This window comes from Macaca thibetana, chromosome 1 (assembly GCF_024542745.1).
Source record: "Macaca thibetana thibetana isolate TM-01 chromosome 1, ASM2454274v1, whole genome shotgun sequence".
Taxonomy (NCBI): Eukaryota; Metazoa; Chordata; class Mammalia; order Primates; family Cercopithecidae; genus Macaca; species Macaca thibetana.
In genome coordinates this window covers 74,663,876-74,691,787 of record NC_065578.1, presented here as the reverse complement: position 1 = coordinate 74,691,787, position 27,912 = coordinate 74,663,876, and the positions used below count along the sequence as shown (strand labels likewise).

The window sequence follows — 27,912 nt, the reverse complement described above, 5'->3', positions numbered from 1 at the left end:
CCAGACACTGTGCTGTGCACTCTGGGAAATTAGATAAGGCTGTGAATAAGAGTCTCTTCTGGCCTCCCATGATCTTGCAGCCTAGTGAAAGGTCCAGATGTGTCCATAACTAGCCTGATACAAATCATAGCTCTGAGAAGAACTGCTAAGTCACTCTAACCTGGAGGCTTCAATGCTCATTAGTATTCACTCCAGAAAGGGCATTTGCTTTTCCATGTATGCCTTTTTCAAAGGGCATTTCATGTCCAAATTTTACATCACATCAATCTGGTAAGAAAGCACAGCCTCTTAAGCACATGTGTGTGTGTGCGCACACACACACACATCCCAATGATTTTAACAAGCATTTCTTGAGTTCAGTAATTTTATTGAATATGTGAGAGGGGTCACAAGTATGACCACATTATACAATCACAGCCCACTCTAAAATCCCTCTCCTTGTCACATGAATAGCAGTCCCAGGACAATTCTTGATATATGTGCCACACTTCAAATACTTCACCAAAGTACTTTTTTTTTTTTCAAAAAAGTAACAGATGTCTTCTAAAGATTTCTGGTGAATAAAATTTTCACCTTATTCCATAAGCTTTTATGAATTGTAAGTTTGTATTATATAACAAGCTTTTTTCCAACTACGTGTTTCTCCTTCCTCTATTATGTGTTTTTCCCCTTAGCAGTGCAGCAATGAGCTAGTGACATATATAAAATGAATAGCCAGCAATTAGCTCTTTGAGAGCTGTATGCAAAATGGTGATCGTAATGAAAGAAGAGGAAAGCCTTAGCAAATTTCTCAGACCATTAGGGCACCATTGAGGACAATTCTGAAACAGTGTCTCTGTGCATTCAGCAAAATGAGCCATAGCACACCACAGTGCAGTGGGTCATTGACAATCCCTTCATGTTGAAAGAAAAATTAAAATAAGAAGATTAACTGGGCTGCCATTTATTCATTTTTTTTTTTGCACATATGGCTTATGGCCTACATAGAAATCTCTAACTAGTCGGTATCCTTTTCTATATAGAAAAAGCAACAACTCCTTTTATTCCTCCTCAAGTTTGCAGTCTTCAGGCCAAACAGGGTGTCTTTAAAATAATGGTGGCTTTTTAGCACCTGCAGGGTTACTAGTCCTAGATTGACTGTAGATGTCACATTCTATCTATGTTAATTAAAATAATATAACATGATTTTAGGTATAGTTTTATACATACTAACAGTATATGGTTCCCATTTTTCAAGCTATTTTTATGGTAAATAATTGTTGTGTTTTGAAAGGGCAATATTTGAAGTGGACCATATTATAATATATTTGAAAACAATCCTGTGAGAAAAACACAACTATTTACCCCTCTGAAACAGTAGTTATATTATATTCCAAAGAGATCATTTCCTAGATGTCTAAATGCTTGTTATTTTCATTTTTGTGAAATCTATGTTCTAATGGCTGTTTATTCTATAGCCATTATCAAGTATGAAAGTATCAGGAAAGAAACTTCTAAGGCCTTGCTATTTTGAGAGATACTCTAACTGTGGAACATAAACCTTTTCACTTGACAGAGGGTAATAATTGAGAGTAAAGTATGAGAATAGTAATTTTGGCCTTTGGTATGCAAAATTTTGTATAAGCTTATCTGTACAATTATTGAGTTATAGTTGTTATTAAGAAAATAATGTGGTCAATGTATCAACAAAAAAGTATTTCTCTTATTGAGTGAAGAAAACTATGCATTCCACAATAATCTGAAAACATATAGGCTCTACTCAAAGCACTCAAAACCTAAGAAATTGAGGAATTTGTATTGATAATTAGTCAGTCCCAGAATTTGTGTTTCTATGAACAGCAGATAATTGGGTCTTGCTTTTTCAAAATTTATCTAAATTTACAAGCTCTGCCTTTTAATTAGTATTTAGACAATTTACTTTTAATCTAATTATCAACGGAGTTGGGTTTCAAACCCAGCATCTTGCTGTTCATTTGTTAATTTGTTCTATTTGTTCTGCATTCCTTTGTTCCTCTTTTCTTTCTGTCTTTTTGAACAAGCATTTTTTATTATTGTACTTTATTTACACCAATAATTTAATAGCTCTACTTTGTTTATTTTTTACTGGTTGTCTTAGTCCACTTGGACTGCTGTTACAAACTACCATAGACTGGGTGGCTTATAAATGACAGAAATTTAGTTCTCACAGTTCTGGAGGCTGAGAAGTCTAAGACTAAGGCACCAGCAGATTTGGTGTCTGGTGAGGGCCTGCTTCCTGGTTTATAGATACGTCTTCTCACTGTGTTTTCATAGGGTAGAAGGGATGAACCATTTCTCCTGGGCCTCTCTTAGGAGGACACTAATTTCATTCATGAAGACTGTGTCCCCATGAACTAATCACCTCCCAAAGGCCTTATCTCCTAATTCCATCATCTTGGGAGTTAAGATTTTAAATTACGAATTTTAGCAGTACACAAAATTCACAGCATAGCAATGGTTGCTCTAGGGTTCACAGTAGACACGTCTTTAACTTACCAGTTTACCTTCAAGTAATATTGTACCACTCCATGTGTAGTATAAGAATCTCCTGTCCTGGGTCTAATTATTGTTGCACATTTAAATTAAACATGTGTTATAAACTCCATAATACATTGATATTGTTTTTGCTTTAAATAGCCTATTAGGATTTGAAGAGATTAAAACTGAGAAAATTGTATTTATATTTACCTATGTATTTACCATTTCTGATGCTCTTAATTCCTTTGTGGAGATTCAGCTTTCTATCTGGTATAATTCTCTTTCTGACAGAAACTTACTTTAACATTACCATATAGATCTGATAATGAATTCTCTCACCTTTTGCTGTTCTGAAATAAGTCTTTATTTCATCTTCATTTTTGAAAGATTTTTTTTTCCTGGTACAGAATTTCACATGAACAGTGCTTTTTTTTCTCTCTCTCTTTAGCATTTTAAAGATGTCATTCATTGTCTTTGTTTTCTGATGAGAGGTCTTCCATCATTCATTCTTATCTTTCTTTCTCTGTATATGTGTCTTTCTCTGGTTACTTTTAAGATTTCACTTTCCGTGTTGCTGTTTTTCATCAATTTGATTATATTGTATCTTGGTGTGGTTTACTTCATGTTTATCCTGCCTAGGGTTTGCTGTGATTCTTGGCTCTGTGTGTTTATAGTTTTATTCAAATTTTAAAAATATTTATCCATTATTTTTTCAAATATTTTTCTGCCTTTCTCCTGCTTTTGGGATTATTATTGTATGTATTTGATCATTCAATAGCATGAGATTCTTGATATTTTGCCCACAAACTTTAGGCTTCTACCTGTTCAAACTCTGATGTCTGTCTCCTCAACCTGATGAAATCATTGTGCTCTATTTTAGTTTCCTTCTCTGAGCCTTGGCCTGGACACTACTTCCAGGCAATAATCTGGGACTACTGGAAGGTGAACCTAGCTTGCTCCACTTCCCTTAGACATTACAGTTCTTTGCTTTGGAAACTGTGTTTTTGTTTGTTTGTTTGTTTGTTTGTTTGTTTGTTTTTCTGGTTTTCTGGTGATTTATAGTAGGACAGCAATTAATTCTTCACAGTCAGAAACAGAAGTTTCTCTTGCTTTAATCAATTCAAAAATTTAAAAAATAACTGATCTTTTCAAAATACAAATATGCATATATGATCTTATGAGCAAATCTATTGCATTTAGGATAACATCCCAAATCCTTTTCAAGGCACAGAGGCCTTGCATTATCTGGTCCTGCCTTTCCTGTGTAACTGCATCTTTTACTACTCTTTCCTCCATTCAAACCCTCCAATGATACTGGCTAAATCCTTTTATTCCTCAGATCTACCATGCATGCTTTTGCTTCTGCCTGGAATGCTTCCCCCATTTTCTCTTAGGGACCTGTTACTCATCTTTTAGACATAGGCTTGAATGCCACTTATGCAGAGTGGTTTTTCCCCCCTGAACACTTCCCATGTAAAAAAAATAGGTTTCCCTCTGAATAACCTGCTCCTGAATGACTACTGGGTACATAACGAAATGAAGGCAGAAATAAAGATTTTTTTGAAACCAATGAGAACAAAGACACAACATACCAGAATCTCTGGTACACATTTAAAGCAGTGTGTAGAGGGAAATTTATAGCACTAAATGTCCACAGGAGAAAGCAGGAAAGATCTAAATATGACACCTTAACATCACAATTAAAAGAACTAGAGAAGCAAGAGAAAACACATTCAAAAGCTAGCAGAGGGCAAGAAATAACTCAGATCAAAGCAGAACTGAAGGAGACAGAGACACAAAAAACTCTTTAAAAAATCGATGAACCCAGGAGCTGGTTTTTTGAAAAGATCAACAAAATTGATAGACTGCTAGCAAGATTAATAAAGAAGAAGAGAGAGAAGAATGAAATAGGTACAATAAAAATGATAAAGGGGATATCACCACTGATCCCACAGAGATACAAACTACCATCAGAGAATACTATAAACACCTCTACACAAATAAACTAGAAAATCTAAAGAAATGGATAAATTCCTGGACACATACACCCTCCCAAGTCTAAACCAGGAAGAAGTTGAATTCCTACATAGACCAATAACAGGCTCTGAAATTGAGGCAATAATTAAGAGCCTACAACCAAAAAATGTCCAGGACCAGATGGATTCTACCAGAGGTACAAAGAGGAGCTGGTACCATTCCTTCTGAAATTATTGCAATCAACAGAAAAAGAGGGAATCCTCCCTAACTCATTTTATGAGGCCAGCATCATCCTGATACCAAACCTTGGCAGAGACACAACAAAAAAAGAGAATTTTAAACTAATATCCCTGATGAACATCGATGCAAAAATCCTCAATAAAATACTGGAAAACTGAATCCAGCAGCACATGAAAAAGCTTATCCATCATGATGCAAGGCTTGTTCAACATATGCAAATCAATAAACATAATCCATCATATAAACAGAACCAAACACAAAAACCACATGATTATCTCAATAGATGCAGAAAAGGCCTTCAACAAAACTCAACAGCCCTTCATACTAAAACCTCTCAATAAATTTGGTATTGATGGAACGTATCTCAAAATAATAAGAGCTATTTATGACAAACCCACAGCCAATACCATACTGAATGGGCAAAAACTGGAAGCATTCCCTTTGAAAACTGGCACAAGACAGGGATGCCCTCTCTCACCACTCCTATTGAACATAGTGTTGGAATTTCTGGCCAGGGAAATCAGGCAGGAGAAAGCAATAAAGGATATTCAATTAGGAAAAGAGGAAGTCAAATTGTCCCTGTTTGCAGATGACACGAGTGTATATTTAGAAAACCCCATCATCTCAGCCCAAGCATGTTACATATGTATACATGTGCCATGTTGGTGTGCTGAACCCATTAACTTGTCATTTACATTAGGTATATCTCCTAATGCTATCCCTCCCCACTCCCCCCACCCCATGACAGGCCTCGGTGTGTGATGTTCCCTTTCCTGTGTCAGCTGTTCTCATTGTTCAATTCCCACCTATGAATGAGAACATGCAGTGTTTGGTTTTCTATCCTTGCGATAGTTTGCTCAGAATGATGGTTTCCAGCTTTATCCATGTCCATACAAAGGACCTGAACTCATCCATTTTTATGGCTGCATAGTATTCCATGGTATATATGTGCCACATTTTCTTAATCAGTCTACCATTGATGGACATTTGGGGAGCATGAAGCTGATAAGCAACTTCAGCAAAGTCTCAGGATACAAAATCACTGTGCAGAAATCACAAGCATTACTATACACCAATAACAGACAAACAGAGAGCCAAATCATGAGTGAACCCCTATTCACACTTGCTTCAAAGATAATAAAATACCTAGGAATCCAACTTACAAGCAATGGGAAGGAACTCTTCAAGGAGAATTACAAACCACTGTTTAACAAAATAAAAGAGAACACAAACAAATGGAAGAACATTCCATGCTCATGGATAGGAAGAATCAATATCACGGAAATGGCCGTACCACCCAAGGTAATTTATAGATTCAATGCCATCCCCATCAAGCTACTGTTGACTTTCTTCACAGGATTGGAAAAAAGTATTTTAAAGTTCATATGGAACCAAAAAAGAGCCCGCATTGCCAAGACAATCCTAAGCCAAAAGAACAAAGCTGGAGGCATCACGCTACCTGACTTCAAACTATACTACAAGGCTACAGTAACCAAAACAGCATGAAACTGGTACCAAAACAGAGATATAGACCAATGGAAGAGAACAGAGCCCTCAGAAATAATACCACACATCTACAACCATCTGATCTTTGACACTCCTGACAAAAACAAGAAATGGGGAAAGGATTCCCACTTTAATAAATGGCATTGAGAAAACTGGCTAGCCATATGTAGAAAGCTGAAACTGGATCCCTTCCTCACACCTTATACAAAAGTTAATTCAAGATGGATTAAAGCCTTAAATGTCAGACCTGAAACCATAAAAACCCTAGAAGAAAACCTAGGCAATACCATTCAGGACATAGGCATGGGCAAGGACTTCATGTCTAAAACACCAAAAGCAATGGCAGCAAACGTCAAAATTGACAAATGGGATCTAATTAAACTAAAGAGCCTCTGCACAGCAAAAGAAACTACCATCAGAGTGAACAGGCAACCTACAGAATGGGAGAACATTTTTGCAATCTACCCATCTGACAAAGGGCTAATATCCCGAATCTACAAAGAACTTAAACAAATTTACAAGAAAAAAAATCAAACAACCCCATCAAAAAGTGGGCAAAGGATATGAACAGACACTTCTCAAATGAAGACATTTATGCAGCCAACAGACATATGAACGAATGCTCACCATCACTGGCCATCAGAGAAGTGCACATTGAAACCACAGTGAGATACCATCTCACACCAGTTAGAATGGTGATCATTAAAAAGTCAGGAAGCAACAGGTACTGGAGAGGATGTGGAGAAATAGGAACACTTTTACACTGTTGGTGGCACTGTAAACCAGTTCAACCATTGTGGAAGATAACGTGGTGATTCCTCAAGGTTCTAGAACTAGAAATACCATTTGACCCAGCCATCCCATTAATGAATATATACCCAAAGGATTGTAAATCATGCTGCTATAAAGACACATGCACACATATGTTTATTGCAGCACTATTCACAATAGCAAAGACTTGGAACCAACCCAAATGTCCATCAATGGTAGACTGATTAAGAAAATGTGGCACATATATACCATGGAATACTATGCAGCCATAAAAAAGGATGCGTTCATGTCCTTTGTATGGACATGGATAAAGCTGGAAACCATCATTCTGAGCAAACTATTGCAAGGACAGAAAACCAAACACAGCATGTTCTCATTCATAGGTGGGAATTGAACAATGAGAACAGTTGGACACAGGGAGGGGAACATCAGACACCGGAGCCTGTCATGGGGTGGGGGGAGGGAGGAGGGATAACATTAGGAGATATACGTAATGTAAATGACGAGTTAATGGGTTCAGCACACCAACATGGCACATGTATACATATGTAACAAACCTGCACGTTATGCACATGTACCCTAGAACTTAAAGTGTAATAAGAATAAGAATAAGAATAAGAATAATAAAATAGGTTTTCCTGTTACATTCTGTCATAGCATCCTGTAGATTTCATTTACAAGTACTGAACCTAATTACTCATTATGTTTTCTTCATATGCTTATTTTTAATTGTTCATCTGCCTGGTAGATGATAAGCTTCAGAATTGTATCTATTTTGTACATTCTTGTATTCCTAAGCTCTGGAAGATAGTAGACACTCAACAAATGTCTGTTGACTGGTTGTTGTGTAAACTAGATAATGGAGCACTGCATTGTTGCTTGCATACCATGCTCTGCATCATTACACAGTGCAGGGCACAGAATGCAAGCAAAAAGCATCATTATAAGAAAACATACAATTATAAGAAGATATCTAAATGTCACAGCTGCTTTATTTCTGTATTTTTAGTGCCATGAGAAGTTTGGTGTGAGGGGTAAAAGCCAAGGGCAATGTGGTTTCCTGAGTGTTTTTATGCTTGTGACTATTAGTTGCTATATTCTTTTAAAACACATAGCACAGAAGATCTTTCATTTTCCTACTTTAAAAATAATGGCTATTGCTTTTTAGTTATTACAAAACATTCTGATTGCAGATTTTGAAAAATGCACAACAGTTTTCCACATGCCTCTTAGTCTCCTTTGTTAGTTCATAACCTTCCTCCCACCCTTTTCAGTATGGATTTAAGATTTTAGCCTTGGCTCTTTGGCTTTCTGCCCTTCTTGTTAGAACTTTCTTTAGCCATTATTACCCTTGCCCATAGATTGTCTTTTAAATGTATGTTTTTAATCCTGATGTTTCCTCTAGATTACAGACCCATGTATCCACCGTCAACATGACACATGATGCTTTCATCTGGAGGTCTCACCTATGTCTAGAAATAAATTAATCATCAGTCTTCCAAACTCATTCCATGACTTCCGTTTCTTATGCCAGTGGCTGGCACAGCCATTTGATTAGACATAGTTATTTAGTCCATAAGCATAAACATCATCATGAACTTCTCTTTCCCCTCCCCATAACTTTGGTTAAATTCTGTATTAATCTGTTTTCACACTGCTGATAAAGACATATCCAAGACTGAGTAATTTACAAAAGAAAGAAGTTTAATTGGACTTCCAGTTCCATGTGGCTGTGGAAGCCTCATGATCATGGCAGAAGGCAAGGAGGAGCAAGGCACATCTTACCTGGATGGCGGCAGGCAAAGAGAGCTTGTGCAGAGAGACTCCCATTTTTAAAACCATCAGATCTCGTGAGTCCCATTTACTATTACGAAAACAGCACAGTAAAAACCTGCCCCCATGATTCTATTGTCTCCCACCAGGTTCCTCCCATAACACATGGGAATTATAGGAGCTACAAGATGAGATTGGGGTGGGGACACAGAGCCAAATCATATCATTTTAGCCCTTCCCAAATCTCATAGCTTCACATTTCAAAACCAATCATGCCCTTCTAATAGTTCCCCAAGGTCTCAACTCATTTCTGCATTAACTCAAAAGCCCCACAGTCCAAAGTCTCATCTGAGACAAGGCAAATCTCTTCTGCCTATGAGCCTGTAAAATCAAAAGCGAGTTAGTTACTTCCTAGATATAATGGGGGTACAGGCACTGTATAAATACAGCCATTCCAAATGGGAGAAATTGGCCAAAACAAAGGGACTACAGGCCCCATGCAAGTCCAAAATCCAACAGGGTAGTCAAATTTTAAAGCTCCAAAATGATCTCCTTTGACTCCTTGTCTCACATCCAGGTCATGCTAATGCAAGAGGTGGGCTCCCATGGTCTTAGGCAGCTCCGCCCCTGTTGCTTTTCAGGATACAGCCTTCTTCCTGGCTGCTTTCATGGGCTGGTGTTGAGTGTCAGCTTTTTCAGGCACACAGTGCAAGCTGTTGGTGGATCTATCATTCTGGGATCTGGAGGATGGTGGCCCTCTTCTCACAGCTCCACTAGGTGGTGCCCCAGTAGGGACTCTGTGTGGGGGCTCCAATCCTACATTTCTCTTTCACACTGCTCTAGCAGAGGTTCTCCATGAGGGCCCTACCCCTGCAGCAAACTTCTGCCTGGGCATCCAGGCATTTCCATACATCTTTGAAATCTAGGTGGAGATTCCCAAGCCCCAGTTCTTGACTTCTGTGCACTGGCAGGCTCAACACCATGTGTATGCCTCAGAGGCTTGGGGCTTACATCCTCTGAAGCCACAGTCTGCACTCTACATTGGCCCCTTTCAGCCATGGCAAAAGCAGCTGGGACACAGAGCAACAAGTCCCTAGGCTGCACACAGCAGGGAGACCCTGGGCCTGGCCCATGAAACAACTTTTTCATACTAGCCCTCTGGGCCTGTGATAAGAGGGGCTGCTGTGAAGACATCTGACATGCTCTGGCAACATTTTTCCCATTGTCTTGGGGATTAACATTCAGCTCCTCGTTACTTATGCTAATTTCTGCAGCTGGTTTGGATTCGACTCAGAAAATGGAATTTTCTTTTCTATTGCATTGTCAGGCTGCAAATTTTCTGAACTTTTATGCTCTGCTTTCCTTATGAAACTGAATGCCTTTAACAGCACCCAAGTCACCTCTTGAATACTTTCCTGCTTATAAATTTCTTCTGCCAGATGCCCTAAATCATCACTCTCAAGTTCAAAGTTCCATAAATCTCTAGGCCAGGGACAAAATGCCACCAGTCTCTTTGCTAAAACATAGCAAGGGTCACCTTTACTCCAGTTCCCAACAAGTTCTTTATTTCCATCTGAGACCACTTCAGCCTGGATGTTGTTGTCCATATCACTATCAGCATTTTGGTCAGAGCCATTCAACAAATCTCTAAGAAGTTCCAAACTGTTCCACATTTTGCTGCTTCTTCTAAGCCCTCCAAACTGTTTCAGCCTCTGCCTGTTACCCAATTCCAAAGTTGCATTCACATTTTTGGGTATCTTTTCAGCAGTGTCCCACTCTACTGGTATCTGATAAAGATATACCTGAGACTGGGCAATTTACAAAAGACAGAGGTTTAATTGGACTTAACAGTTCCACATGGCTGGGGAAGCCTCACAATCATAGCAGAAGATAAGGAAGAGCAAGTCACATCCTACATGGATGGCAGTAGGCAAAGAGAATGTGTGCAGAGAAACTGCCATTTTTAAAACTATCAGATCTCATCAGTCCCATTCACTATCATGAGAACAGCATGGGAAAGACCTGTCCCCCTGATTCAATCATCTCCCACCAGGTCCCTCCCACAACATGTGGGACTTATGGGAGGTGCAAGGTGAGATTTGGGTGGGAACACAGAGCCAAACTGTATCAAATTATGTCACTTTTACCCATCAAACATCATTTGTGTTCCTGTATTTCTCCCCATCTCTATTGGCATTTCCTTATCCAAGATATAATCATCTCTCACTTAGAATACTGCTCCACTCCCCTGACTGGTCTCTTTGCATCATCCTTATTTCCTTCCCATCATTCTCCACACTGCAGCCAGTCTAGTCTTTGAAAAAAATACATTTTTTTTCATGCTTAGAACTCTTCAGTGGCTTCCCACTGATGTCACAGTAAAGATAAAAATTCTAGCCTACAAGGCCCCACATAAAGTCTTCTTACTATTGTTCCTCCCTTTTCTATTCCACTCTCATTTTGGTTCTTTTTGTTCTTTTCAATTATGCTAGACTTTTATCAGATCCTTTAATATGCATACTTTCTCCTTCCTCGTAGGCTTCACATGTGCTGTTCCCTCTGCCTTGAACACTCATCCTTCTAACCTTTTGCCTATTTAACTCCTGCCTGTCTTTCCACACTTACTGCAAGCATTCCTTGACTCAAAAAGTCAAGTTTTCTTGCTTTACGCATTTATAGCACTTAAAGCCTCTTTTTAAATGACACCTCAACACAACTTTAATTCAACCATTTACTGTGTAAATAGTTGGTTATGTCCTTCTCTTAAGCTCCATGAGAGCAGAGCCTGTGTCTCTCTTATTTCTTACTAACTCTGGTGACTAGCACAGTGTTTTTAAGAATGTAGGTACTCTGTAAATATTTTTGGATTAAAAGAATCTTTGAAAGATTTGCTGGTACATCTCTGCCTTCACAAGAGGAATATATATATATATATATACACGTGCGTGTGTGTATGTGGATATGTATGTATGTATATATGTCTATATATAAAGCTCAAGGTGTTATAACAATTCAAATTTGATCTTGACCAAGTCAATGGTCAGCAAGAATATGATTTAAGAAGGAGTAGTTGAGATCAAGGACAATTAGGTAAAACATGGACATTTTGAGCACAGGATGTTTTTGGCAACTCTATGAGTTTAGGTTAAATGCAAGCAGGGTGAGAGAGTAATGACTCAAGATCTAGCTCTGGAAGAAAATAAACTGATAGAAAAATGGTGAAAAAATTAGGGTTCCCTTTTGATTACTGGGCTCCATTGTCCATATACAAAATGGGTAGTATTAGAGGTTGAACATAAGGAATACAGTAGGGAGAATGTAGCTTTCACTTCATGTGGACTGCCTGGGACTCTATCCCTAGCCATATGGTTGTTTGGCATAGAGGAACAGAGTATTCTCAGAATTATCAGTGATTTCTTAAAACTGTGCCATTGGACCTAGGTAACATTAGCCCGAAGACTTGGCTAGAGTGAGATTTGTGGATAACAGATCTATTGTGGGCTATTCTGTGGAGGTCAAGACATACAGAAAGTGTCTATAGTAGAGAAAAAGGAAGTTGTACAACCTGAAAATTGTATAATCCCGTTAGTCAGCAAATATGTATTGAGTACCTCATATGTGCAGAGTACTAGTGATTCAGTAAAATTCTAGACAGTCATAAATAAATATATGAGATCCCAGATAATAGAAAAACTGATATCAAATCTTGTAAATAATATAATACTGCAAATTTACAAATTAATTTTATTTATAACAAGGATACTAGCAAAAACTTTCTTATGCTGGCCCTGTGGTTGGCCCAAGAATTATAGATGTAGATGGTGATTTGTAAGAGAGGAAGAAGAAGACAGAATAGCAAACTCTAAAATATGCTTGTTTATGGATATGTTAAGTATTTGCATTATTAATATAGAAGGGTCCTTTATCTTTGAGGGATATATTCCAAGACTCCAAGTGGATGCCTGAAATCATAGCAAGTACCAAAACCTATATATACTCTATTTTTTCTATATACACCTATGATAAAGTTTAATTCATAAATCAGGCACAGTAAGAGATTAACAATAACTAATAATTAAATAGGACAATTATAATAACATAGCATAATAAAAATTATGTGAATATGGCCTCTCTTCCTCAAAATATCATATTGTACTATACTCACCCTTCTTCTTGTGATGATGTGAGATAATAAAATGGTTACATGATCACATAAAATGAGGCAAAGGATGTTGGTATTGTGATATAGCAGCAGGCTACTATTGACCTTCTGATAGTATGTCAGAGGGAAGATCATCTGCTTTGGGTGATCCTGGATCATTGAGCCATGGCAGTGTCAATGACTGGATGTCAGGAGCACATGATGATGATGACTAATGAATGGGTTGTGTAGATAGCATGGAGATGCTGGACAAAGGGATGATTCACGTTCTGGGCAGGAAAGAGCAGGGCAGCATGAGGTTACACGCTACTCAGAACAGCATACAATTTAAAACAGATGACTTGTTTATTTCTGAAATTTTCTATTTAATATTTTTTAAACTCAGCTGATGACACGTAACTGAAACTACAGAAAGCAAAACTGTGCATGAGAGAGGACTGCTATATGCATGTTGATACCAGAGAAGAAATTTTGGAAAGACACCTCCTGTTCATGGTCTGCCTGATGGAGTCCTCTGTTGTAGTTATAGGAAAGAAATTTTACTCCAAATGCAAATTTTATTTCATAAAGTGTAGCTGCTTGGTCTACTGTATTGAGAAGGATTCTGAGGTTGGATCTAGGCTCAATGCATAGAGTGATATGATTAAAATGTTTGAAATGGGCCCAGGATGTAGTTATGGAAGCACTTGGTCACGAATTGTTCCTCCTTGTTCTATGTTGTGATGGAACTTATCTCCCCTGACAAAATCATTGAAATGCATTCTTTTATTTATTCAACAACAACATTTATTTAATACTTAGATGTGCCCGGGACTGTGTAATACACTGGAGATACAAAGATTAAAAAAAGAAATAGTCCTTGCACTTAAAGACGATTAGAAATAACAATGTTATTATATTTCAGAAAATAATACTATGTCTCTGCATGAATGGTATTATGAAGTGCTGTATTTTCTTCCTGTTTTTTCCTCATCAAATTCTTCTAAGTAAAATCTGCTTGGTTTAATTAGATACTAAAGGTAGGCTGAAAACTGTCATTCTCAACTCATTTGGAGTTCAAGATGAAAGGTCTTACAAAATTTATAAATCACAGTGAATTGTCATTCAACAGAGAACATTGTTATCTATGGATATGGGCTACACTGAACTAACAGTTGTATTTTGGCACATATTTTAAACCTCCATGGCAAAACAACAACAACAACAAAATATCATTGTGCTGTAACAGCTGTTAAGAATAAAGATGGAAAAATGATTCCAGAAAACAGAAGTTCTTTAAAAAGTGTATCTGTACATATAGAAAAATCTGTCTATATATATATATTTTCCTCTCCTTCTATTACCATTATCCCCAACCCCTGATCCAGGCATATTAGAGTTTATTTTTCATTGAGGATCATGGTTTTGTTCTCTCTGTACGTGGTGGTTTGGCTCTGTTATGGGTCGATGATTGTGAAACAAAGAATCCCTCAATTTCCCCTTTTGTGGCTATTTATTCCTTTCCCTATCTCCAATATATCAGATAGTTGGTACTTCATGCTCTTTCAATGTGCACACTATTTCTTCTCTTTATATACTATCTGGACTGAAGTATTGATATTGTTTTGCTTCTGACCTTTAGAGGGGGAAACATAATTATGCATTCTCCAAAGGCAGGTGAAAATATGTGAAGGTTACATAACCTTCAGATGTCTCTTGAAGGTTGGAGAATTGACTAGTACATTGACAACAGACAAATTTGCATAGCCTACTTCATGGGGCATATTTAGCTTTTCCTGCCTCATTGGACTTGAGACCACTCTCTTCCTTCTCAACTCTCTGAATATGCTCAAATTGATACATTGAAATGAGTAGGGAAGGCTGAATACCATTTTTTATCTAATCTGCTCTCCAGTCCCATGGACCTAGATAAAACTCTGACATTGACTATGCTTCTAGCATTGAAAAATGCGCTACATTATTATGCCAGTAGTCCAGTTTGAATCCCCAAAGCTGCTAACTTCCACACTATATTTCGATCATCACATCTTTATTTTTCCCCATGTCTTACTATGATTACACCCCATGCACTATCACTACCTCAAGAAATATGACAAAATTCTCATTCTCACTGGACTGCAAACTATTCAAGGGCAGAAACAGGGTCTCACTATTTCTTTGTGGCCCTAGTGTCACACTGTTAGCATAGAGCAGCTGCTCAAGAAATTTTGGGTGAATGAATGAAAACAATACAAATCTATTTTCGTTTAAAATGTAAATACATGTTATAAGCACTATTTCTACAGACTCCCTCCCCCAAAACAAAGCAAAAAATCAGTGATACCAGTTTTTCACCAACTATTGAGAACCATTTTGAAGCTTGTGACTCTATATGTGGCCATTAGATTCTATCTTCCACCCAATTTCTACCTTTCCTTTTCTCAGCTCACCTGCCACATGCCATTATGGCATATTATAGAAGCTGATAAGGAAAGAGGCTGCACCTTTCTTTATTCAAAAGGCAGTTCTAATTCTGGACAAAGGATATGATCTCCTAGAAACATGAGTGTATTTAAGATGACTTCATTTGAGTTGATACCACATGAGTCTTCTTCATTCAATGAACCCTTAGTCTTTTGTTGGGCATAGAAATTGGCTTTTATTTTTCTTAAATCACAAACGAAAAGATGTGATAGTATATGTTGGAATCCATGACTAGCCTTATAAAAAGGCATGGCAGGTTATTAATTGCGTGAAGAATTCAGACGTGGCATAATTATGGCCAAGTCTATATTTTTCTTTACCTCCCTTGCCTGCCACCCATCATGTGATGCCACAATTTCTATAAGAAATTTGTGCTTTATGTTTCTCTCCTTTGGGACATCTTTTACAATGTAGTTAGTACAAATATGGGCAATTTCACTCTGAAATGTGTAACATATGTTACATATACTGTTTCTACAATTCACACAATAGTATTAAAGGCATCTGGTAAGAGGATTTAAAAGTAAGACACATTATATCTGAATTATTGGAATAAGAACAGGCTAATTTTGAGAGCATTGAGAGGGAGGAACAGGTGAAAAATGTGAGCTGAGGAATGCTGGAAAATGTATGCTTGTGTGTATTGTAAGTATATATGTATGTATGTATGTCATGTATGATGTTAATTGAAGTGGCAAAAACTACTAGACAATCAAGAGAATAAGCTCCGAAACAAGCTTGGGCCAAAGTTGCCTGGGGCATGATTCTTAAAGAGGCACTGGGAGACTCCTGCCCTAATAATTATCAATGACCATCTATAGTAGCATTGTGTTTTGGGAAGTGATTCCATTGGGTATATTTTGAGGTGCACATGTTTGCTTCATAGTTCAGGCTATTTCCTGAAATATCAATAATTTGAAAAATAGTTATTCTAAATTACTTTAAATAATAAACAATTAAGCTATATTTGTATTATTTTCATTTATTCAGCCTAAACTCTAAATATTATTCTCTTTACCAACTATCTGGACTGAAGTATTGTAGGGCCGTTTTCTGGCCCTTTCTCTGTTGCCTTTCTCTCTTTTTGAACACTCACTCTGTTATAACAGGGTGGCACTAGAAACTACAAGACCCTGTCTCTTCTGAATCAATCACCTTTCTTTTTAAAAAAAATTTAGATTCAAGGAGTACATGTGCAGGTTTGTTACATGGATATATTGACTAATTCTGGGGTTTGGGCCTCTATTGAACTCATTGCCCAATACATTCTGGGGGTATAGTCACCCAGAAAACATGTACCCAGTTATATATTCTGGGTACTAAAAAATGGGCTATGTGAGAAGGACTCATGGACTTCCTGTAGTGAACATACAACCCAATAGGTTATATATCAAACCTTGCCCCATCTTTTAGAGTCTCCGGTGTCTATTGTTCTCATCTTTATGTCCATGTGGACTCACTGTTAAGCATTCATTTATAAGTGAAGACATATGGTATTTTCTGCGTTAATTCACTTAGGATAATGGCCTTCAGCTGCATCCATGTTGCTGCAAAGGACGTGATTTCATTCTTTCTTATGGATGCGTAGTTGAATCAGTCACCTTTTATTTTCATCCACCTATTTTATTTTCATATAGCACCATCTTTCAGAGTTTCTCTGGTCTGTAAGGAAAGGCATTAACATTCACCAAGTACCTTTTAAGTGACAGCACGTATGTAGTGAACATTATTTTTATTATTATACTTTAAGTTCTGGGATATATGTGCAAAACGTGCAGGTTTGTTACATAGGTATACATATGCCATGGTGGTTTGCTGCACCTATCAACCCTTCATCTATATTAGGTATTTCTCCTAATACTATCCCTCCCGTAGCACCCCAGTCCCTGACAGGCCCCAGTGTGTGATGTTCCCCTCCCTGTGTCCATGTGTTCTCATGGTTCAACTCCCACTTATGAGTGAGAACATGTGGTGTTTGGTTTTCTGTTCCTGTGTTAGTTTGCTGAGAATGATGGTTCCCAGCTTCATCCATGTCCCTGCAAAAGACATGAACTCATCCTTTTTTGTGACTGCATAGTATTCCGTGGTATATATGTGCCACATTTTCTTTAGTCTATCATTGATGGGCATTTGGTTGGTTCCAAGTCTTTGCTGTTGTGAATAGTGCTGCAATAAACATATGTATGCATGTGTCTTTATAGTAGAATGATTTATAATCCTTTGGGTATATACCCAGTAATGGAATTGCCAGGTCAAATGTTATTTCTAGTCCTAGATCATTGAGGAATCGCCACACTGTCTTCCACAATGGTTGAACTAATTTACACTCCCACCAACCATGAAAAAACATTCCTATTTCTCCATATCCTCTCCAGCATCTGTTGTTTCCTGACTTTTTAATGATCGCCATTCTAACTGGTGTGAAATGGTATCTCATTGTGGTTTTAATTTGTATTTCTCTAATGACCAGTGATGATGAGCTTTTTTTCATATGTTTGCAGGCTGCATAAATGTCTTCTTTTGAGAAGTATCTGTTCATGTCCTTCACTCACTTTTTGATGTGGTTATTTGTTGTTTTTCTTGTAAATTTATTTAAGTTCTTTGTAGATTCTGGATATTAGCCCTTTGTCAGACGGATAGATTGCAAAAATTTTCTCCCATTCGGTAGGTTGCATGTTCACTCTGATGATAGTTTCTTTTGCTGTGCAGAAACTCTTTAGTTTAATTAGATCCCATTTGTCAATTTTGGCTTTTGTTGGCATTAATTTTGGTGTTTTAGTCATGAAGCCTTTACCCATGCCTATGTCCTGAATGGTATTGCCTAGGTCTTCGTCTAGGATTTTTATGGTCTTAGGTATTATGTTTAGGACTTTAATCCATCTTGAGTTAATGTTTGTATAAGGTATAAGGAGGGAGTCAAATTTCACTTTTCTGCATATGGCTAGCCAGTTTTCTCAACACAATTTATTAAATAGGGAATCCTTTCCCCATTTCTTGTTTTTGTCAGGTCTGTCAAAGATCAGATGGTTGTAGATGTGTGTCATTATTTCTGAGAACTCCGTTCTGTTCCATTGGTCTATATCTCTGTTTTAGTACCAGTACCATGCTGTTTCGGTTATTGTAGCCTTGTAGCATAGTTTGAAGTCAGGTAGCATGATGCCTCTAGCTTTGTTCTTTTTGCTTAGGATTGTCTTGGCTCTATGGGCTCTTTTTTGGTTCCATATGAAATTTAAGTTAGTTTTTCCTAATTCTGTGAAGAAAGTCAGTGGTAGCTTGATGGGGATGACATTGAATTTATAAATTACTTTGGGCAGTATGGCCATTTTCATGATATTGATTCTTCCTATCCATGAGCATGGAATGTTTTTCCATTTGTTTGTGTCCTCTATTATTTCCTTGAGCAGTGGTTTGTAGTTCTCTTTGAAGAGGTCCTTCACATCCTTTGTAAGTTGGATTCCTAATTATTTTATTCTCTTAGCAACAATTGTGAATTGGAGTTCACTCACGATTGGGCTTTCTGTTTGTCTATTATTGGTGTATTGGAATGCTTGTGATTTTTTACATTGATTTTGTATCCTGAGATTTTGCTGAAGTTGCTTATCAGCTGAAGGAGATTTTGAGCTGAGGCGATAGGGTTTTCTAAATATACAATCATGTCATCTGCAAACAGGGACAATTTGACTTCTTCTCTTCCTATTTGAATACCCTTTATTTCTTTCTCTTACCTGATTGCCCTGGCCAGAACTTCCAACACTATGTTGAATAGGAGAGAGGGCATCCTTGTCTTGTGCCGGTTTTCAAAGGGAATGCTTCCAGCTTTTGCCCATTCGATATGATATTGCCTGTGAGTTTTCATAAATAGCTCTTATTTTGAGATATGTTCCATCAATACCTAGTTTATTGAGAGTTTTTAGCATGAAGGGCTATTGAATTTTGTTGAAAGCCTTTTCTGCATCTATTGAGATAATCATGTGGTTTTTGTCTTTGGTTCTATTTATGTGATGGATTATGTTTATTGATTTGCATATGTTGAACCAGCCTTGCATCCCAGGGATAAAGCTGACTTGATCATGCTGGATAAGCTTTTTGATGTGCTGCTGGATTCGGTTTGCCAGTATTTTATTGAGGATTTTCATATCAATGCTCATCAGGGATACTGGCCTCAAATTTTCATTTTTTGTTGTGTCACTGCCAGGTTTTGGTATCAGGATGATGCTGGTCTCATAAAATAAGTTATAGAGGATTCCCTCTATTTCTATCATTTGGAATAGTTTCAGAAGGAATGGTACCAGCTCCTCTTTGTACCTCTGGTAGAATTTGGCTGTGAATCTATCTGGTATTGGGCTTTTTTTGGTCAGTAGGCTATTAATTATTGCCTCAACTTAAGAACTTGTTATTGGTCTATACAGGGACTTAACTTCTTCCTGGTTTAGTCTTGGGAGGGTGTATATGTTCAGGAATTTATCCATTTCTTCTAGATTTTCTAGTTTATTTGTGTGAAGGTGTTTACAGTATTCTCTAATGATAGTTTGTATTTCTGTGGAATTGGTGGTGATATCCCCTCTATCATTTTTTATTGCATCTATTTAATTATTCTTTCTTTTTTTCTTTATTAGTCTAGCTAGTAGTCTATCTATTTTGCTGATCTTTTCAAAAAAGCAGCTCCTGGAGGCACTGATTTTTTAAACTTTTTTTTTTTTTTTTTTTTTTTTTTTTTTTTGGTCTCTGTCGCCTTCAGTTCTGCTCTGATCTTAGTTATTTCTTGCCTTCTGCTAGCTTTTGAATTTGTTTGCCCTTGCTTCTCTAGTTCTTTTAATGGTGATGTTAGGATGTTGATTTTAGATCTTTCCTGCTTTCTCCTGTGGGCATTTGGTGCAATAATTTCCCTCTAAACACAGCTTTAGCTGTGTGCCACAGATTTTGGTACATTTTGTCTTTGTTCTCATTGGTTTCAAAAAACTTTATTATTTCTGCCTTAATTTTGCTATTTACCCAGTAGTCATTCAGGATCAAGTTGTTCAGTTTTCATGTAGTTGTGTGGTTTTGAGTGAGTTTCTTAATCCTGAGTTCTATTTTGATTGCACTGTGGTCTGAGAGACTGTTTGTTATGATTTCCATTCTTTTGCGTTTGCTGAGGAGTGATTTACTTCCAATTATGTGGTCAATTTAGAATAAGTGCAATGTAGTGCTTAGAAGAATGTATATTCTGTTGATTTTAGGTGGAGAGTTCTGCAGACGTCTTTTAGGTCCATTTGGTGCAGAGCTGAGTTCAAGTCCTGAATATCATTGTTAATTTTCTGTCTTGTTGATCTGTTTAATATTGACAGTGGGCTGTTAAAGTCTCCCACTATTATTTTGTGGGGGTCTAAGTCTCTTTGTAAGTCTCTAAGAGCTTGCTGTATGAATCTGGGTGCTCTTGTATTGAGTGCATATGTATTTAGGATAGTTAGCTCTTCTTGTTGCATTGATCCCTTTACCAGTATGTAATGCCCGTCTTTGTCTCTTTTATTCTTTGTTGATTGAAAGTCTGTTTTATCAGAGACTAGGATTGCAACCCTTGCTTCTTTTTGCTTTCCATTTGCTTGGTAAATCTTCCTCCATCCCTTTATTTTGAGCCTATGTGTGCCTTTGCATGTGAGATGGTTCTCCTGAATACAGCACACTGATGGGTCTTGACTCTTTATCCAATTTGCCAGCCTGTGTCTTTAAATTGGGTCATTTAACCCACTTATATTTGGTTAATACTGTTATGTGTGAATTTGATGCTGTCATTTTGATGCTAGCTGGTTATTTTGCCCGTTAGTTGATATAGTTTCTTCATAGTGTCAGTGGTCTTTACAATTTGGTATGTTTTTGCAGTGGCTGGTACTGGTTTTTCCTTTCCATATTTAGTGCTTCCTTCAGGAGCTCTTGTAAGGCAGTCCTGGTGGTGACAAAATTTCTCAGCATTTGCTTGTCTGTATAGGATTTTATTTCTCCTTTTCTTATGAAGCTTTGTTTGGCTGGATATGAAATTCTGGGTTGAAAATTCTTTAAGAACATTGAATATTGGCTCCCACTCTCTTCTTGCTGTAGGGTTTCTGCAGAGAGATCTGCTGTTAGTCTGCTGGGCTTCCCTTTGTGGTAACCCGACCTTTTGCTCTGGCTGCCCTTAACATTTTTTCCTTCATTTTAACCTTGGTGAATCTGACGATTATGTGTCTTTGGGTTGCTGTCCTCAAGGAGTATCTTTGTGGTGTTCTCTGTATTTCCTGAATTTGAATGTTGACCTTTCTTGCTAGGTTGGGGATGTTCTCCTGGACAATATCCTGAAAAGTATTTTCCAGCTTGGTTCCATTCTCCCGATCACCTTCAGATATATCAATCAAGCATAGGTTTGGTCTTTTCACATAGTCCCATATTTCTTGGAGACTTTGTTCATTCCTTTTCATTCTTTTTTCTCTAATCTTGTCTTCATGCTTTATTTCATTAAGTTGATCTTCAATCTCTGATATCCTTTCTTCTGCTTGATCAATTCACCTATTGATACTTGTGTATGCTTCATGAAGTTCTCGCGCTGTGTTTTTTAGCTCCGTCATGTAATTTATATTCTTCTCTAAACTTGTTATTCTATTTAGCAATTCCTCTTACTTTTTTGCAAGATTCTTAGTTCCCTTGCATTGGGTTAGAACATGCTGCTTTAGCTCGGAGGAGTTTGTTATTACTCACCTTCTGAAGCCTACTTCTGTCAATTTGTTAAACTCATTCTCTCTTCAGTTTTGTTCCCTTGTTGGTGAGGAGTTATGATCCTGTGGAGCAGAAGAGGCGTTGTGGCATTTGTAATTTTCAGCCTTTCTGTACTGTTTTTTTCTCATCTTTGTGGATTTATGTATCTTTGGTCTTTGATGTTGGCAACCTTCGGATGGGTTTTTGTGTGGGCATCCTTTTGGATGATGTTAATTCTATTCTTTTCTGTTTGTTAGTTTTCCTTCTAACAGTCAAGACCCTCTGCTGCAGGTCTGCTGGAGTTTGCTGGAGGTCCACTCCAGACCCTGTGTGCCTGGGTATCACCAGCAGAGGCTGCAGAACAGCAAAGATTGCTGCCTGTTTCTTCCTCTGGAAGCATCGTCCCAGAGGGGCACCCACCAGATGCCAGCCGGAACTCTTCTCTATTAGGTGTCTGTCGACCCCTGCTGGGAGATATCTCCCAGTCAGGAGACACGGGGGTCGGGGGCTCACTTGAGCAGGCTGTCTGTCCCTTAGCAGAGATTGAGTGCTGTGCTGGGAGATTTGCTGCTCTCTTCAGAGCCAGCAGGCAGGAACGTTTAAGTCTGTTGAAGCTTCGCCCGCAGCTGCCTCTTCTCCCGGGTGCTCTGTCCCAGGGAGATGGGCATTTTATCTCTCAGCCCCTGACTGGGGCTGCTGCCTTTCTTTCAGAGATGCTCTGCCCAGAGAGTTGGAATCTAGAGAGGCAGTCTGGCTACAGTGGCTTTGCAGTGCTGTGGTGGGCTCCGCCCTGTTCAAACTTCTCCATAGCTTTGTTTACACTGTAAGGGGAAAACCGCCTTCTGAACCCTCAGTAATGATGGACGTCCTTCCCTCCATCAAGCTCGAGTGTCCCAGGTTGATATCAGACTGCTGTGCTGTCAGCGAGAATTTCAAGCTAGTGGATCTTAGTTTGCTGGGCTCTATGTGTGTGGGATCCACTGAGCTAGACAACTTGGCTCCCTGGCTTTAGCCCCCTTTCCAGGGGAGTGAATGGTTCTGTCCTACTGGCATTCCAGGTGCCACTGGGGTGTGAAAAAAACTCCTGCAAGTAAGCTGGGTGTCTGCCAACCTAGTTTTCTGCTTGAAACCCAGGGCCCTGGTGGTGTAGGCACCTGAGGGAATCTCCTAATCTGTGGGTTGTGAAGACCACGGGAAAAGTGTACTATTTGGGCTAGAATGCACCATTCCTCATGGCACAGTCCCTCATGGCTTCTCTCCGGTAGGGGATGGAGTTCCCCAACCTCTTGTGCTTCCCGGGTGAGGTGACGCCCCACCCTGTGTCAGCTCATCCTCTGTGGGCTACACCCACTGTCTAACCAGTCTCATTGAGATGAACAGGGTACCTCAGTTGGAAATGCAGAAATCACCTGCCTTCTGCGTTGATCTTGCTGGGAGCCACAGACCAGAGCTGTTTCTGTTGGGCCATCTTGCCAGCCACCTCTTGTGGTGAACATTTCAAATGTCATCTATTTCTTAAAACAACCCTGTGAAAAAGCTCCATCCCATTTTACAGAGGAGGAGACAAACTCAGGATCCTTCTTTGCCCCAAAACCATAGTGAGTGAGAGGCAATATTGGGCCAGCCCTCTTGGACTCCCCTGTGACTGTACAGAAAACAGAACATTATCTCATCTGCCAAAATGTATTTTTTTCAGGCTATGAGTTTTCGAACCTCATACATTTCAAAACACACACACACTATTTCTAACTACCAAAATGTTGTGTTCAACTTCCTCTCCCATGTAACCATTCTATAGCTTTATGATTTTGTAGATTTTGGTCATCTTAACTATCAACTTTCTTCTCTCTTGGTGAGGTGCTTCATGTGTGGGTCACACTTTTTAGCCCTTTCTCGGATGCCCTTTTCTGGGCTGTCTCTAACTCCACTACATTTTGCTTGCAATTTTGTCTGCTAGAATTGTAAAACAGATTACTGATGCAAAGGATAATGAGTTTTGTTTTGTTTCTAGTGGCCAACCATGATGCCCAGAATACTGTTATTTTTTGGACTCAGCAGCAAGTTTTTTTTTTTTTTTTTGAGAACACAGAAGGTTACAGGTGATACTCAGCAACCTCAGATCCATCTCAAACCTCAGTGCTACAGTATATATGTTTACAAGGGCATCTAGGTGGGGAGCAGCTGGGGTCTTCTATATGACAGTCAAATGTGTTTATTCTCCTTCCCATCCCACTTCTCTAGCCCCAGCTCATACCACAGCCCCTTACCTAGTGTCCTCCAGCCACATGTTGGCCTTGTTTCAGTTCCTCATAGCTGTCAAGCTCCTTACCATCATAGGATCTCTGCCCATGCTTGCCCTTTGCTGAGGCTGCCAACCATCATACAAACTCTTACTCATTCTTTAAATTCCAGATTTACTGTTGTCTTCACACCTTGTATTTATTCTTCATAGCACCTATCATGTCATATTTGCAAGTAAATAATGATTGGTATGCTGATTTGTCTAAGATCCATCATCCTGATGCATTATGAAAAACTCCATGAGGACAGAGATTCTCTTGTTCACCTATGTAGTTCCAGTGCCCAGCATAGTATTTGATATCCAGTTAGAGGTCAGTGAATGTTTGCTAAGTGAGTGAATAAATTAAAGGAAGGAAATAATACGCTTCTGGACATGGTTGTCCTCTTACCCTGGTTCCATTTCTTGCCCTAAGTAGTGAGTTTATAACCAGCCTCTTTCTCAAATGATGCAGACTTGGCATCAGCTCTGTCTTGGGCTTCCAGGCTTTAGGGCTCTATAGCAAAAGCCAGTGAGTAGAATGAGGATGGAAGCCAGGACAGAGTAGGAAATGAAGCCAGCTTCAGAGGCTCACCTTATGAGAGCAGTTGTCTTGTCCATTGCAGTATAATAGGCATGCCAAGATCAGGCGTAGTTTGGACAGACAACAGCGATCAAAAAGAATCCAATTTGGCAGGCAAGGCACAGCACTGGCAGTCCTTGCCATGAGAAGATGCTGGAAATTCAGATAAATGGCAGCATCATGGCTCTGAGCCTTCTCTCTACTCACAGACATAGTCAAGTCAGAGAGTTGGAGTTCTAAGAGTGGGATTCAGTCTTTGGGGTTGGCAGAAGCGAGGTAGGACCTCAGGCCAAAGCCAAGCAGGTGGGCTCAGGAAAGGGGAATGGAGCCCTGGGCAAAGCAACTAAAGCAGAAGCCCAGACTTTCACATTGATGAGCCTAACACAGGGGGTGAGAGAAAGCTGCTGACAGTGACAGGAATGCTAGAGCAACTCAAATGTTAAATGAGCGCAGGGACTCATCCCTGACGCCTGAAGCTCAATGAACGAATAGAAGTAAAGGTCATACTTAAAAATGCGTAACCTTCGGGTTTAATTCCTGAAGATTCTACCTACATCAGTTATGTATTCTGAGTACCAAAAATTAGACTCTGTGAGAAGGACCCATGCACTTCCATTTCAAAATAATTATTTTTAATTAAAATAATTTTTATTACTCTAAGAGCAGGTTTTATAAAATTACAGATCCAGGGGTACATGTGCAGGTTTGTTATGTGAGTATATTGCATAATGCTGGGGTTTGGACTTTTATGGAACCCATCACCCAAATATAGTGAACAAAGTACCTAGTATGTTGTTTTTCAACTCTTGTATCCCCATCCTTTCCTCAATTATTTTACAATAATGAGATTTTGCTTTTACATGCTTTTTGCTACCTGCTTTTTTTCTGTTAAGAATTTCCATCTTTCCAGTACAACAAATGTTAAATTTAGCTAATATTCATTCCATATTCAGATTGCCCTAATTGTCCCCCAACACTGTATTTACCACATTCTGTCCAAATCAGGGTCTAATCCAAGGCCAGACCTTGCATCTGGTGGCTATGTCCCTGAAGTCTCTTCTGATTAGCACACTCCCTTTGCCTCTGACACTGACCTATTGCCCTGGAGAATATCTCACTTTCTGGATTTGTTTAGTTCCTTTCCAGTGATTTCATTTAGGTTTTTTACCTTCTTTATTTCCTATGTGTAGGTTAGATCAAATCTAAATCATTGGTGGTGGCTCCTGTTGGACATTTTGAGGCAGAATCCATACTAGCTAGGTATGCTGTACAAACTCTATTGCTTCACATCAGGAGAAACATCTGGTTGACCCATCGTTAGTGATGCTGTGCTTGATTATGGGTCTAGGGTCTTGCTTCTTTTTAATAAGGTCTCAAGATGACACAACAGGAGCATAACTCACATCAATGAGTTCCACTCATTGCTACCCCCTCCTCCACCTCTATCTCCTACCAGTTCTCATTCCCCTGAACAGACCTTTCAAGCAAGAAAGACAAAAGGGAATAAAGTGTGGTAAAAGGCCCAGCAATAAAACTGGAAAGTATGACTCTTTTGGCTCCTAGTCTGAAACTTCATTCTAAATTTACCATACTGGATATAAGCAGGTAGGGTGCATGTCCAAGAACTTCTCTCACACTAGATTCCAGTCTTCCCAGCTGTTGCCAAGGTCAAAATAGAATGGCTTTGGTATCTTATGCAGACACCAGAAGGCAGCCTACATAAGATACGAATGTTCTCCTAAACAACTTTTGAAAAAGACATAAGCTGATACAGAAAGCAGGCTCAACTATCTTGTAAACTGATCACATCAAAATATGAACTTTTTTTTTTTTGATTCATTGTGCAAAATTGAGAAAGAGGAGTCAAAACTATACTGTATTGAATTTAGCCTGGGAGATGGAGACCATCTAGATCCTGCTTTCTTTCTTTGCTTTGTTTGTTCCTTAACCAATGACAAGGTATAACGTTGGTCAAATATTTTCACCATCCTAGTTTCAGTGTTCTCATCTGTAAAATGGGGTATATGACACAGTATATGGTTGTCAAGAGGATTTAACTACATCTGTGAAGCACCTACATTATAGTAACTACCAGTTCCCTTCTCCTCTCATCAGCAGGGACTGAGATTACTGACATGCATCCTGCCATACCCAACACTGATTCCAAGTGGGACTGGGTCTGCAGGTGGAATTTACTAGTTTATATAGCTGAGGGGGCTGGAGAAAATTGGAATAGAGGGCTGGAGGCAGAGGCTGACCACTGTTATTATATAAGCTAAAATGTGATTAGAAGTGTATGATACAAAAAGCTATGACATGTAACCATTTAAGATAACCATGAACCTAGAATTTTGTTGTTTTTTAAAAATGTATTTGGGACATTAAAGGCAAAGTCAGTCAGTTAGGGCCCAGGAACAGGAAAAAGGTAGTCTGTATTAGATCTTGACATTTTATTTATTTTATTCTACCTCTCAGGCGCCAATCCTTGCACGTACATACTATTTTAATAAAATCAGCAATAGATGGCCATTTTATGATATTTTGGGCACTTCATTTAGCTTTTTAAATGGTAAGTCTGAAACCTGTATGTCCCTAATAATGCTTACCATCCTAATGAATGTGGGTCAGCATTGCTAGTTTCAAAGGTGTGTTTGTAGTGGTGGGCAATATCCTGAAAACGTTATGAGTAATCTATTTTTCTCATACATTTGATATTACTGGAGGCTAGTAGTTATATTGATTACAAATGGACTCTGGGGCACACAGACCTAAGTGTGAATTCCAGGTTCCCCACTTACTAGCATTGTGACTTTAAACAAAGACTAGAACCAAAAGTTCACGTTGCCTCTGGGAACCTCGGATTCTCATTTTTAGAAGTGAACTGATTATTGTAACTACTGCAAGGCTGGTTTTGAATATTAAATGAGACAACATAAATGAAACATGGTACCTGGTGCA

General features: G+C 38.6%; 1 protein-coding gene across 4 annotated transcripts in view; it reads left to right on the top strand.

The window, feature by feature from the left end:
- Nucleotides 1–27,912, top strand: part of SLC44A5 (solute carrier family 44 member 5) — a 531,948-nt gene that overhangs the window by 316,721 nt on the left and 187,315 nt on the right. The gene's annotated exons all lie outside the window — the stretch shown is intronic.